At 41.3% G+C, this 14518-nt stretch overlaps 1 protein-coding gene and 1 long non-coding RNA gene across 2 annotated transcripts in view; one reads left to right on the plus strand and one right to left on the minus strand.

Annotated features, from left to right (window-relative positions):
* Positions 1-14518, plus strand: part of LOC147127431 (uncharacterized) — a 32879-nt gene that overhangs the window by 3666 nt on the left and 14695 nt on the right. Inside the window, exon 2 of the mRNA XM_086021220.1 lies at positions 2232-2314. The gene's annotated coding sequence lies outside the window, so the exon portion shown is untranslated. The remainder of the gene's footprint in view (positions 1-2231; positions 2315-14518) is intronic.
* On the minus strand, positions 11064-13421 carry LOC147127432 (uncharacterized). The gene is made up of 3 exons (XR_015084573.1): positions 13276-13421; positions 11617-11773; positions 11064-11500 (listed from the first exon to the last, which is right to left on the minus strand). It is a non-coding gene; the product is annotated as an uncharacterized LOC147127432 (long non-coding RNA).

A 14518-nucleotide genomic window follows, 5' to 3' on the forward strand; every position in this document is an offset into this window, starting at 1 on the left:
TAGTATGAGTTTTAATGTTGACGATAGATCATACAGATCGTTTATGTATAACAAAAACAATAAAGGTCCTAGCACAGACCCCTGGGGGACACCCCAGGTTAAACTCTTCCATATTGAACCATAGTCACCCATCTGCACATATACTTTCACCTATCAGTTAAGTAAGATTTCATCAACTCATTTTTTTGATTTTTTTTAAAGTATGTTGTGATATATTGTTTGTAATATAAAATAATGCTATTCTGAATGGTAGGACAGAGCAAATTATGCCCTTGGGAAGTACAGTATGTCTTCATTAAAATTAGCGATGGACATCAATGGATTAACTGTTATTCTTTTTATATACTTACAAAACTTTAAATCTTACAAGTAGTATTATGATATTGAAGTCAAAGTTGAATTATTCCTGTAATAATATGCCCTTTGTCAAAAATGTGATACTATTGACGCAGCGATGTCAGATTTACATCACAAACAGGTCAGGGCTTTTATTGAATAATTATGAACTTTACTAAGCCCATCCTAGTTGAGACAAAATTCAAGCCATAAAACACACATATATACACAGAGTACAACACAAATATTTGCTGCGATTTTTGACTTGGTCACATGTTCTGAAAGGTCCTCTCCTCAAGTTCTCTTGTTGCGTTTTAATTAGCAGTCAAAGTCTGCAGCAGCCCTCTCGCAGTCACAGCGCGGCGTCAGGAAATAATCAGTCGGAGGCTGATGCAGCAGGTCGGCGAGCAATCAACTGCTGACTTCCTGGCTGTCTGACAGAATTGACCTTCAGCGGAAGATCTCATTAGCAGAGTTTAGACATTTGTTGTTGTTGATTGAATTGCGGGAAAGAATCTATAGCGTTGAAAATAATCAACTACTTACACGGGTCGGCTTCTGGGTTTGATCATAATTTTGCCTTAATAAGGCAACAATTATTTAGAGAACCTTTTTTTGGGTCTTTTTTTTATTTTTTAAACCTATCCCGCCCTTCACACAAGCAGGTCTTAGTTGTAGAATAATGGCTGTTTTGTGGCTAAAACTTTGTTGACTTCTTTGCGCCCATTTGCCCCATGTGGATGTAATGTGTTAACATGCCGAAAAACGGGTGGGGCCTGGCTCAAATGAGTGAAGGTCCATTTATTCAATGCCATTGTAAAATGTCGCATTTTTTTTCTTGTTTGTTTGCCCTTTTGTTTGTCATAATTAACTGATTCACTGCCATTGACGTGTTTATTTGTCTTTTCGCGGTCCAGCCATTCAATCCCAGGAACTTTTCAAATTTTTTTCAAACGTTAGGGTAAAATAGGGTCTAAAAAATGTCTGGCAGTAAATGACTTAATTTGCCAGCATAATAACAGGTTGTTTCGTTTATTGTAGTCAAAGAATATGGCACTTTAGACCATAATGGCCCGCAATAACCCAATAAGAATACAGACACATCCCAGCAAATAATTGCATCGCCAGGAAGTTATCCCGACCCCTCCCCTTTTTGTTTTTTTTTTCCCCTAATGTTGCCATCAGTCCGTATTGAGGCCGTCGCCCAGGCTCATCACGCAAAGTGCCGCTGGCTGCAGCTGAATGCATCTCTGTGGGTTCGCACTGCAAGCCAGGAGACGGGCCTGAGGACACATCTGCCATGACACTAATGCACTGACTCAGTGCTCAGAGCTCAACGCTGCAGCCAGGACGAAACCCAGAGGGGTTTTGACACTTATACTTCGGGGATCAGCACGACAGTCCGTTTTCCTGCAAGCGCCTTGACGGCGACGTCGTCCCTCCACTTGTCCTCCGCCAAAATAACGTTCGTCTCTTTTCCTCAGCGTTTGTCTCACACTTTCCCTCCTCATCGATAATAGCATCTTTTGTTGCACATGTAGCATGAAAATTTGGGAGGGGGGGGTTGAAACACTGTCACTTGGGGGATTATGGGAAAAAAAGCTATTAGAGACTACTGTGACTGTCATCCTAATAATGATGTATGGCTAAGAGGCAGGTTGAAGATGTCCTTGTCTTTGTGTGAGTGTCAACTGCCCCCCTGGGTAGAATGGCGATAACACCTTTAATGGCTTAATCTCCATCATGTGCACAACCGCATACACAAGTGTGTGTGTTAAAACACGGTGCTTGTTGTCGATGTGCTTCAAGTTCCATCTTGACTCCTGTGACATCCATCTTATTATTTCGACATCATCTTTGATGTCAAGGCCAACGGTGACTTTGTTTCTTTCCAGGTTTTGCCGTCCAAAGGCTACATGGAAGGAATGATGTCACGGATACATTGATTGAGGTGGGGAAAGCTGTTTTTTATTCAAAGGTAAGGAAATATCTGCTTTAGTTTCGGTATGGATCACTCAACTTTTCAGGGCTCCTTTTTCAAAATCCCAGAAAGAATGGGATGGGAAGAATGGGTTTTAAATGACATGGAAAAATTGATGGCAAAGTTGTCAAAAGTCGAATCGGTAAACAATTTAAACATTTCAGGAAATGTCAGCACTGTGGTATAGTAGTTAGCATGTCTGCCTCACAGTTAAGAGGCGCCGGGCTCAAATCTCTGCTCAAGTGGAATTTGCATATTCTCCCCCGGACTTGTTTTGTTGTTTTTTTTTCTAGTGGGGTGGGTGGAGTGACTCATTCCAAAATGCATCATCTGGCGTCATCTTAGCCGCGGCCCAAAAAATTGAAACGGTGAAAACAGTTTAGCGCTATATCGCCACAATTCGGTACTTTATCGTTCTCAGTCCAAACGAATCTCTTGACTCACTCCCTTTACAGGCTCTTTAAGCAAAAAGACTTGTAAAACCTTTTTAGTAGATGACTAGATCTTAACTAGCTAACGTTCCACTCCGACAGTTCATGGAAAAAAACTCCATTCAAATAACACAGACATTTTTTTCAATGGCCTATATAAGATGCCGCATGCGTCCAGCTCTTGTCTCTTAAAAAAATTAAGCCGTCTAGATACACATTGGTGGCATTCATTATCATCTAATTCTAGTTTAACCTGATTGCCAGTAATTGCACGCGCATGTTGGATTTTATATTGCATTAAAAGTCATTTGCACTTGTGATTTGATAAAGCAGAGTTTACATTGTATCTGATGTTGCGTAAGCGGAGCAAGCCGGTGCAGCGTCGAATTAAAGTACAATAGTTGTTGTAATTTGCTGTTGTTGTAAACTGGGTTAGCGCTAATCTAATGCTGTTACATTGCGCTGGCTCACGCTGTATCTTAAGATGCACTTCGGGGCCTTGTTATTATGTTTCAATTTGTCTCTAATTGTGCTCCAAAGAGATTAGTTATTAATGAGTGAGCAGATATACAGTAGGATGCATTAAAGCGCCACATTGTGGAGGTCAGGAATACACAAAGGTGGCAACTAAGTGTGGTTTAAATAGAAATATTCCCTTAAACAGTATGAGGAAGTAATGTGGTTTCTTGGTATTTACTTTTTATCCTTTACTCTTTAGGCTCTAGTTGAAAACTATTAATGTTAGTTATTTTTCTCCAATCTTTTCTAAAGTGTGCCCATAATGCATCAACTGAAGAAGCCGGGCCAGCTTTAACACAAGCCCATAATGAGCGGTTGGTCGCAGACTGGTAGGGAACAAGCGAAGTCTGTGAAATGTGAGTGAAAGTCACCGGAATAGAATGAGTCCTATTGATCTCCGTCGAAGAACACGGTGGCAGTGCAAACATGGCTTGCCAAGCTGACCCCATTTAACGATAACGCGCATGGGACCACTTACTGAATCCGCATTAAAGGTGCATCATTATTTTGGAAATGCCATCATCTGTAAACGAGAAATGCATGATTGGAATGCAGAATGCAAGGAGGATAGATTTGATTATTAAATAAAACAAACATTAACATCACGCGTTATTACATTTCCCACGATGACAAATTGTTGTTTTTTTGTCCTGCTCCGGTAGTTTCATTTACAGTGTATATTGGTGTCATCAACTCTTTCACACGTTACAATTGCGGCGTGTATACCCAGAAATTGTCTGCCGTCACATTTATTTTCAGTAGACATTTCATTGGCACTTTACTGAGGCGTGCTCTCTGCTTAGCCAACTAAATTACAAGCACAAGATGATGGGGTTGCAGTGACTTATTTTTTCTCCGGCAACGTTTTGATTATAACTATAGAAAAAAAAAAAAAAACCAGACTCGCCCACATAAATATACAAAATAGTCAATACAAGTATGAATATTTCAAAAACAATATGCAGTCACGTCAATCCAGATCCTTTCTAGCCTATCTTGCACTTCATTCCTAACAGATAATCAAGATGGCTGAGGATTGAAAAGCAGATTTCCTCGAAGAGAGAAAAAAAATGATTCTGCAATATTTAAGAATCTTTTATGGGATTGCCACACAATCCTAACACAGGTGGCTGTGTGTGCACACACTCGAGCTGAGATACGATGCTTTCTTTGTTTCTCTGGCTGCTTGCCCTGCCTTTGGGTCATGCTTGGCTGTCTTCAGTGACACATGCGTCTCTCTCGCAAAGCCCGCTGCCGCAATCTGAAGCGGCAGGTCTGGTTACCGGAGGGGCCTCCCCTGAGCTCTGAGCCCGTATCAAAGCACACACTCGAGCAAAAGGGTGGGAGCGAGGTTTCACATCTCAGACGTCTGGGATGAGAAAATTGGAGAGGAAGGGGCGGGGAGCGTGGGGGGGGGGGGACTGTTTTACTTTACTTTGGATACAGTCGATACAGAGGTACGGCTTGTTCAAATAAAGAATATCTTCGCTTCGGTAAGTCATAAAAGATGTACTAGCAAAGAAAGGCGGGTGAGCTGAGGTGAACGCTACAGTCGGCTAAAGCTCAAGGAACGGCCTTCGTGAAGAGTCGAACGGGCGGAAATCAGCAGGTGTCGACAGTGGTCTGTCATTAATAAGCAATGATGAGGTGATTCGTGGTCACATTTGTGCACGGGCTGGAAACAAGGTTTATGTAAGGTGAACTCTGAAGCATATTTGTTCTTGTATAGTGAACATTTCAGCATGAGTGTAAATGTCTAAGTGGAATTAAAGTAGGGGGAAATGGACGGAGCGGAAGCTCAACTTGCCCGGTTAGGATTGTCCGTGCACGTGTGGCTCGCGAGTGAGCACCGTGTCGCTGCGCATCCTGATCCACTCGTTCTCCAAAGTGTGTTTTGTCTAAAGACCATCTGGCGTTGCATCTTTCACATCAAAAGTGGAATGCCACTCGATTGTTTTATTTCACAGCATTGGCTGAAAACGATATGGCTTCATTCTTTCACGCGAGATGCTCCAGTCGGCGTAGCTCTATGCGTATATTATTGTGCAATCTCGTCCAACATTTACACGTCAGCGGCAAGCTATCTTATTTTTAAAATTAAATTATTCAATGTACAGGAAAAAATATTGAAGTTATCCAATTAACTATAGACTGTCAGGCGATTCAAAATTTTTAACAAATTAATCGCAACATTTTCCATAATTGATCGTGATTAATCGTATTTTTCAACTACAATTTTTCAAGAAACTTGGAACCGATATTTACTTGAGTAAAATCTTGGAATTAATGTGGAAAAAAAAAACATTATTTTGATTCAAAGACTTTTCTAATAGCTTTCTTTGATCCTTCTTTTCCTGTAAAATGCAACGGTTGAACGATACACCAAAGATGTACAACTAATATGGTATTTGGATTTGCAAAGTGTGCAAATTATTTTGGATTTCTCCAATGAGCCGTCGAGCAACGTTTTAATGTAAAACTACGTCAAAGTCCGTCTTTGTGACAGCGACTTTGGCCGCACAGTGAGCAGAGGTCAACTGCTACATGAAGTAAATAACACTGAGTTAACTGAGTTAATTTTTTTTAGTGCGTTATAAAATCTAAATTAATCTCCATAGTTAATGCTTCAACTTTGATAGCCCTAGTCTGCATACAAAGTATGACTAAATGTGGCGACCATATGCTTTATTTTCTCTCCGCCGCCAATATTGTTTTCCTCATCTCCTGCTTTCTCTTTTTCATCTGTTCTGCTTTAATCCACATTGTGCTCTCTTAACATCGCCGAGCTGCACCATCTGTGTGAGACTGAGCCACCGGAGGGTCATCAGAAGATCCAGACATGTTCCATTAAAAAATGTTTCAGAAGAATTGGCCTTCAAGCAACCATGTAAGAAAGGATTTAGCTGAACGTCGTCGAGTGCTTTGCCACCAAAACACCAGCTGGTGTGCATTTCATAGCCCATTTGTTCTTGAGGTGTGTCTCAATTCCCAGAGCGATCAGGGTGGCGAGCAAAAGAAATGGCATGATTCGGAATACATGGGAACAGACACCAACGGCATTAAGGCTGACTGAACGGTATCATGTAAAAACCCCGGCCTTGCTTTGAAATTGCATTTAGTGTTTCGCTTAAAGAGACTTAAGAGAATTTGCATCATAAAGAAGATTGATGTCGTATGAGCATATCGAGAGAGGCCTGCTTGGAGCCATTGCTCATGCCCCAGCAGGAATGGGAGGCATCTCGCAGACATGTATGTAATGTTGTGGAACAAACTCCTCCTAGGAACAGAGTAGCAAGCCATTTCATCTGCTCAATCTTGCAGTCAAATGCTGACAACCAGATGGATGAGGCAGCCATGGGCTTTGGGTAAACAATGGGAGTTGATAAATCCAAGTCAAAGATAAGAAACTTTCATACTTTTTTTAACAACACCAAAAAAAAAACCCACCAAAAAAAACAGACTTGCATCTATGTCCAAAAAGTCTCACAAAAAAAAAAAAAACAGAGCTAAGGGGGATGTTGAGGGATTCAGCAAGATGCGGGGAAGAATGGAGAACTATCAAATATGGTTTGGGGGGGGCAAAAAAGGACAGTTTGATAGCACACCTTTCAGGATGTTAGAACAGCGTATAAAAATGAACATTCATTTCTCCTGCAGGAGCAATCCTTCTCAATTTTATTTGTTCACCAGATGTGAAAGGATGGCCGCCGACATTGTACAAAGAACCAGCCGGGATGTGCATTACACTTTGTCTGAATGGAGACCAGATATTACGGAAAATTTGGAGAAATAGGAAGGGGAATGTTGTTCAAAGCATGACGACTGCACCAAACATTGACGCTGTCATTTCCGGCCATTATTCATTTCACTACAGTCCAAAAAGAGTAAGGATGCATTTCTAATCGCAAAAGCAAATACTGCATGGGCTATTTTGCTAAATTCTATATTGGGGAATTATAGAAATTTCATGATTTTCTCTTGACAGAGTGTAAATATTAGTTTATCAAACAAAGCAGCGTTCTATTTTTACGGGCAGAACGGAATAGAAAGGAAGCAATGTCATTATTAATGTAGATGCAGTCTGCCGCTCTTTTCCGGATGACGGCATTAAATACTCCAGTGCCAAGTAATACAAAGCAAACATTTGCATCGACTGGATATTATTTCTATTTTTTTTTTTTTTTTTTAACTTCCATTAAGCCGTGAATGGATGTTGACAATGCTCTCGTTTGTTCATTTGCATTTAGATGCAGCAGAGCCAGTGCAACTCTAACAAGCGAGGAATCATTTTATTTTCCTACTCAGGGCTCTTTCGCCTTTGATAATGAAGAGGGCTTCATTGTGAGAGAAGTATTGTGTTTTCCTGAACAAAATGTCAAGTTCAGACGTAGTTCATGTCTGTGGCTCCGTTGAAAGCAGATTGACCATTCATTCACCGGCGTAGGGAGGAGGTCTGAGTTTGAGCCCACTGGCTTGACTCAAACTATAAAACAAAACATCCAAAGCAGGTGCATGGATTTTTATTTTTTCTTCTTGACATATTGTCAGATGAAATTGTTGCACAGATTAAGTTCAAGAGCCAGGTCTATGAATTGTTTTGGTTGATTTAGAAGTGCTCCTTTGGGGAGAACTGAAATGAACGACAGCATATGGCTTTTACAATAAAGAAAATCTAAAACATGTTAAGGTTGATGTGATTGCCACAAATTTGACTTTTATTTGCCTGGAGCTTAGGTGAAAGTGGCTGTTTTGGAATCACAAAGTCCTTTGGGATTTGGTGGATTGATGCATTGATCAACAAAACGTCCAATTTAAGAGGAAGGAGGTTTGGGTCTCGTCCCCTGTCAAACGCTTAGAACCAGTGACCTCAAACGTGCAACTATAAAAGACAAAACGCACATACAGTTTGCGGCTGGATCTGGTTTAGTTTTTGTGAACTTTTCCATGCCATCTTTTGGACCATCTGGGCCGTCCAAAAGTAGAACTAGGTCAGGGATATTATTCGAACCCATTATTTCTTGAAGTGCTTAAAAGGTTCATGAGGTCCAAGTTAAGACGGCCTAATATGATTTCCCTGCTTGCTAATTATATCATGAATAATTTGTAGTGCGCCACACTGCCATGTACTGTATGTGTAGGTAGAAAAGATAATGGAAGGGGAAAAGAAGAAGTTAAAATAAAAAAGGAAGATCCGTCTTTGAGACAGAGCCGACAAGGTTACTGATGTTCCAGCAGGCTAAAAGGGGCCATAAAAGACGGGCCATTTGCTCAACTGTGGATGGTAATAGGACAAGATAATGCATAGCTTTCAAATGAAACCTTTATGAGTTTGAAACCCTTGCTGCGAACTTGTTTCAGTTTGTCACTTCAATTGAAATGAACTGAAAAGGGCACATTTTTAGCTGGCAAGTTGGCAAATAGTTATGTGTTTGTACTTTGGCTACTGCAAAGTTAATTCTTGTGGTCTGTGATGCGGTGGCGTTTAGCGTAGCACCAACCATTTGGGTAGGCTACCCTCAAGGAACTAAGGCTTGTTTCTACCAAGTTGTACAGTTGAGGGAGCCAATCACTGAGGTTGAACACAATCCAGAATTTAATAACTGTACAAGCATTTTAGGCAACTGTCAGAACAGGAAACAGTCCCATTGTTAATAGAGTTTATGTTATGTCAGCTAGCACCGCTGATTCTCAAGGCCCTGGAAAGATTACAATGACATAGCAGCACATGGATGCTAAAACTGGAACATCCACATAATGGAAGCGATGTCGAATGATACGAAATGAAGAGAATACACTGTTGGGAAGAAATTTGTTCATGCTGCTGGTCTTCACACGTCAGTGCCTATGCTAGGTTACAAAAGCATCAGAATAGTACATTTGTTAAGTTTGTTTTTTTGCCCGTAAACAAGTCGGGAGACTGATTAGTGTGAGAGCAGAATAACTCGGGAGGCAAACGGAGCTGTGAGGCAGCATCAACACTGTTGTCGTCCCTTTGGGTATTTTTGACACGGTTGCGGACACCGTGCGATTTGTGCCTTTTCTGCCGCTATCATTTTGTCATCCATCAAATTGCGTCACTGGGTCCTTGCGTTTCTTCCTTGCCGCCTACATGTGGCTTTATTTGTTTTTTTCTTCCCGTCCCTTGGATGATTAATGGGAACTGTCTGCAAAAATCCCTTCTTAAACTGTTGCGGTGTGACTTTAAATTGGTTTGGAGTTCAAAGCGATAACTTAGTCAAGGAGCTGTGGGGTTCAAGTTCTACTTCCATCCCTAGTCAAACGGAAATAAAGTAGCAGCATTTGAAGGAATCTACGGTTTGAGCTGACTCAACAAGTGTCTGAACATTATAGACAAAGGGATTGGACAAAAAGGCCAACAGGGAAATAGTAGCTAACAAATAGCGCGCCTCCACTTTGTAGCCATAACAACTTGCACACTTCTGAAAAAGCTTTGTACAAGTTTTTGGGAGTGCATCTGTCAGACATGTGCCCACTTTTTAGGCCACTGCCAAGCATGTGATTGAACTATTGTGCTATCGTCACACTTGGGTGAACATCTGCTTCATATTGTGCTGTTCTAATAAATGTTTCAGAGGCTGAATGGAATGTTTAGCATTAGCATCAACCGTAGCAATAGGACTGGGACTTTATACAAAAGGCCAAGCCGCAGTTTGGGTGACTGTACCGAGAGGCTTTATTACCAAAACGTATCCTGGTTTGTTTCTTGTGTGTTTGCATGCTTTGGAGCATCGGATGTCTTTGTATGTCTCGGAGATTTGCTGGCTAAGTGACAGATAGATGAAGCGAGCAGAGGTAAATGCCACAGAGGGCTAGGAGACTGTGAAGTTAGCGATGGCGATGCAGTGCGGGGAAGCTGACAGCCCCTCGGGAGGACAGGCAGGCCATTGTGGGAATGAGAAGGAATATCGTGCTCGCCATGAGACGAGTGGAGCAGAGCGCATCAGTGACACTTGGGTAAAGAGATATGTGGACAAAGGGACGCGTGCACGAAGGGAAGCCAGGCCTATTCTAGCAGATTAATGTATAACGGGGAGATGTTGTTGTCATCTGTCTGAGAAGCAGATCAACAGTGAGTCAAAGGGTTTCGAGCATTCGAGGCCAGCCGTTGTACACAGATTGTAGCCATGTGATATATTTGTGGCATGTTTCGCCATAACTTGCCATTTTATTGCATTGTGTCGTTCACGTTGGGAAAAAGGCCAGGTTTGATTCAAATTGATTGGTTAAAGTGCAAGTCAACCCCAAAAATGTTCTTATAATAATATGTTCTATGCACCTCCACAAGTCTAAACACGGCATTCTGATTGACATTTGTGGAAAATGAGTTAAGCAGCAAAATTTACCCGTTTTTAGCCATCTCGGTGGGTGGCCATTTTGTCACTTCTGTCGACTGAAGATGACATCACAGTTACTCAGGGCTCAGGTAAGAACCAATCACGGCTCACCTGTTCTCTGAAGCTGAGCCTAGCAAGTGACAAAATAGTCGCCCTCCTCCTCCCCTAGATGAATAAAAACGGGTAGATTCTACTACTTGACTCATATTCCACAAAAACAATATCAATCGGAATAGCTGTAATTTGCAACTTGAATAATTATTCTATCATACAGTACTATTTAAACGCTATGATTGGTCATTATCTGAGTCCTGAGCAACTGTGATGTCATTTTCAGTCGACAGTGACAAAATGGCCACCCCCTAAGATGTCTAAAAGTGGGTACATTTTGCTGCTTAATTTATATTCCACAAACACAATATTAATCAGAATGCCGTATTTCAACTTGTGGGCCTTCATAGAACATTTTCTGGAAAAAAAAATATGTTTGGGTTGATTTCCACTTTAAATACACAGTTTATTGTAAAAACTGTCATCACTCTGATAATGCACAAATGTCTGACAATGAACAAAAGTAGTTCAATATCTCACTCAGTTTTCTAACGGCTGAGCTCTGGGATACAATCATAGGCGCACAAAGACAAAGCATTTACATCAATCTCAGACATACCTGCAGGTGTTACTTAACATTTTTCACCTGCCTCGGAATGTCTGCCAAATTCATCTGCTATTGAAGGGATGAGTTTGGGATGAATTCATCTCGGATGGATGAGGAACAGCTCCCATATGTTGGGCCCGTTGGGAACCTGAAAGACGGATCCTTATTTCCCCCGAGATGGCGGATGGTGGATCCTAGACCAAGAGAAGGCGCGGCAGAACTAAATGGAGTGGAGATAGAGGACACACATCTGTGGAGACGAGCGAAGATACGAGCAAGCGCGCGCGGCTAGCGGCAGTTCATATCCTTATCATGACCTATTTCTCCTTATGTTACCTGGTATTATGAAAGCTTCTTATCTTCAGTGTGCGAGGCGGCGAGGAAGGCGAGGTCAGCTATACCGAGGGAGATTACCTTGAGTTCAAACCAACAGGAGCCGAACAAAGCAGCAGACAATGTTCCCGCAGATGTTCCAGAAATGAAAAAAGGAAATCTGTGAAATTGGATGACACGCATCTTTTGAACTCTTACGCTTTCCCAGTTAAAGTTCTATTAGTTTCAGAGAAGCTTGGATAATTATGAAAAACAAATTTAAAAAAAAAGTTGAATTTCACAGATTTTTGTTGTTGTCGGGAGGTGGGATTATGCTAACGACGTTAGCGACTAGTTCCAAGAGGCTCGGAGGAACCACACTCTGGAGTCACACCAAAGGTCCGCATCCAGATGTTGCACAGTATGTTGACTTGTTCGAGGCTCAGGTCATCTTTCTCCTGGTTCACATCTTGGGCTTGTCGCGGCTGCCAGTTGGCAACACCTGTCGGGTACTTTGGAAATAGTTGCCTTTGATTGATCACAACTCAGCTCCTTCAAGAGGTGCTAGCCAATAATATAGTCAAGTATCGTACGTAATGTTTAAAAGGTCGCAAAAGCACAAGCGCATATGCATCCAAATGGAAAAAGCCTTACCACCCACCGACAAGCCGTTTCCCACAATAATGTCACCTTGCTCCCATTGGTTTTGCGTGGAAGCACATTAGAATTATTGTGAATGCCAAGTCATTTGCAAAACAATAACAATCCAAAATGAACGCGTCTTTATAAACGCAATTAGTTGCAATGAGATTCTATTACCGGGGGGCATCTGTATAAAGCTTTACAACGCCAATAAATGTATTCATTTATATATTTATTATTGAACATAATGGACTTGGAGGAGCAGCACTTCCCTTTCAGTTTCTCTTTTCAGTCGTTCGCCAAAACTTAGCTCACAAAGGGTGAGTGCGGACTTAGAACTGCACGGCAGCTGTTGACGACAGCTGTATTCTAATTGTCCATTTCAAACATCCCGCGGCCATCGGCGACAATGACTCACCGTGATATGAATGATATGATTCTCGTCTGTTTGAGCAGCGCAAAGGCTGAAAGCGAGGTTGTAAAATACGAGCATGTATTCATCATTCAGCACTTCAAATACAGATGTGTTACTTTTGCGTTGGAAAACCCCTTCAACTTTCCAAACAATAAAACATAGCGAGTGTTCATGACATGAACTTTCCAACGTCAACGCAGTACATTCAATTTTGGCCATTGCGATGCTCGAGAAACACTGGAAATGAAATCATCCGTGTGAGGCTGCAAGTCACGTCTGGTCCCGCTCAGCATTTTAAAACCATATGGAAGATATCTCACATCTTCAGCCCGCTTTCACGTGTACATATATATTTTTTTAATTTAACTTTATCCTCCCTCGGCAATTAATCTTGCGTTGAAAATGTTGGCTCAGACAACCATATTTTTACTATTTAGATAACATTTCAAGATATATATCATAAATCCAGTTCATGCAGGATATATTTTGAAGTGATTGTTGACCCTTTGCACGAGAACACCCAAAGTGTGTGTTTTTTTAAAACGATTTAACACTACAGCTGGAACGGCTTGTTCAACAATTTGTGTGAAGTTGTAACGTAGCAGAAATGAACAAAAGAAACTCACATGTATCTTGGAGGGTGTGACATCAGATACGACTATGACTTTTAAATCCATTTCATAAGACAGGAAATTAAAGGTATGCCGCCCAAGTAAAAGAACACGAAAATACTTCCAACGCAGACCTTCATCAAGGTTGAACTGTTATCTATCCTTCCATATTCTATACCGCTTATCCTCATTTGGATCACGGGTAAGCCTAAGCCAATTCCGGCCGACATTGAGACAGACAGTCGCACAGAAGGTTGAATTGTTCACAAAAGAATACTTGAAGACAGGACTGTGCTCATTTTTAATTCTGGAATGAGGGTAAATATTCTGCGTTGTCTTAAAAAGCAAAATACAAAATCAATTCTTTCATTTTGAAAGCGCTACAAAAACATGGTCACGGCCTAATTTGCTTTGATTTGTCCGTTAGTGTTGGGAGTGTCTGAAGTCTATGGGAACAGCCCAAAGACGCAGATCCAACATTTCCTAAAGCACCCTAAAAACTGAAGCAAGAGCATGATGAATAGGCTCTCGTACTCGGGTGGTTGCACTTCATTAGGTTGGATGACAAACATGTGCCAAGCTCTGTGCTGTTTCTCCTTTCAACTCCCAAACGGTGTCGACGATGGGAAACAATGTCTGCGGTGGGAGGGGCCAAGAAACATCCTTCATCCGGCCGCACAATCACTACTATATTCTGTGTTGACTCGTCGGGCCCCTGAAAGTTGGCCGGTCGGCATCCAGATGATGGATTACCTTAAAGGTCTAGAAATTGAGACGCTCTTGTGTTTCCTTCCATACGCTATGTTTATTATTGCACCCTGTGTGCACTCATCTGTCAGCGCACGGGCCTCGGGCCGGGTTACAGATACAATGTGTCCACACTGGCAAGGTTCAACTAATCCGCCTTGTAACGATGTGATGTTGTTTCACCTTGAAATAACATCATTTGGATGGTAAACTGGCTTGTAAAAAGGGCAAAAGTTACCCTATATCCCCCTATTGATCGGTAATATGTGTTTACAGTAGCATGGTGGAAAATAGTTTTGATGCAAAAAAAAATTTGAAATAATGATAAAACAAAAATAATAAAACCTTCAAATAATTAGATTGTTTTAATATAGTTCCACCATTGTCATATTAATCAATTTAAGAACATTTTGTAGAGTCTTGCATGTGTCTAAAAGTGTGTAATTTTGCCAATATTTTTTGGGGGGCATTATGTGTGATTTTGCATTTTACGCTGTACAAACAATTGGGT

Source organism: Filicampus tigris, chromosome 21 (assembly GCF_054856515.1).
Source record: "Filicampus tigris isolate MCC_2025a chromosome 21, RoL_Ftig_1.0, whole genome shotgun sequence".
NCBI lineage: Eukaryota > Metazoa > Chordata > Actinopteri > Syngnathiformes > Syngnathidae > Filicampus > Filicampus tigris.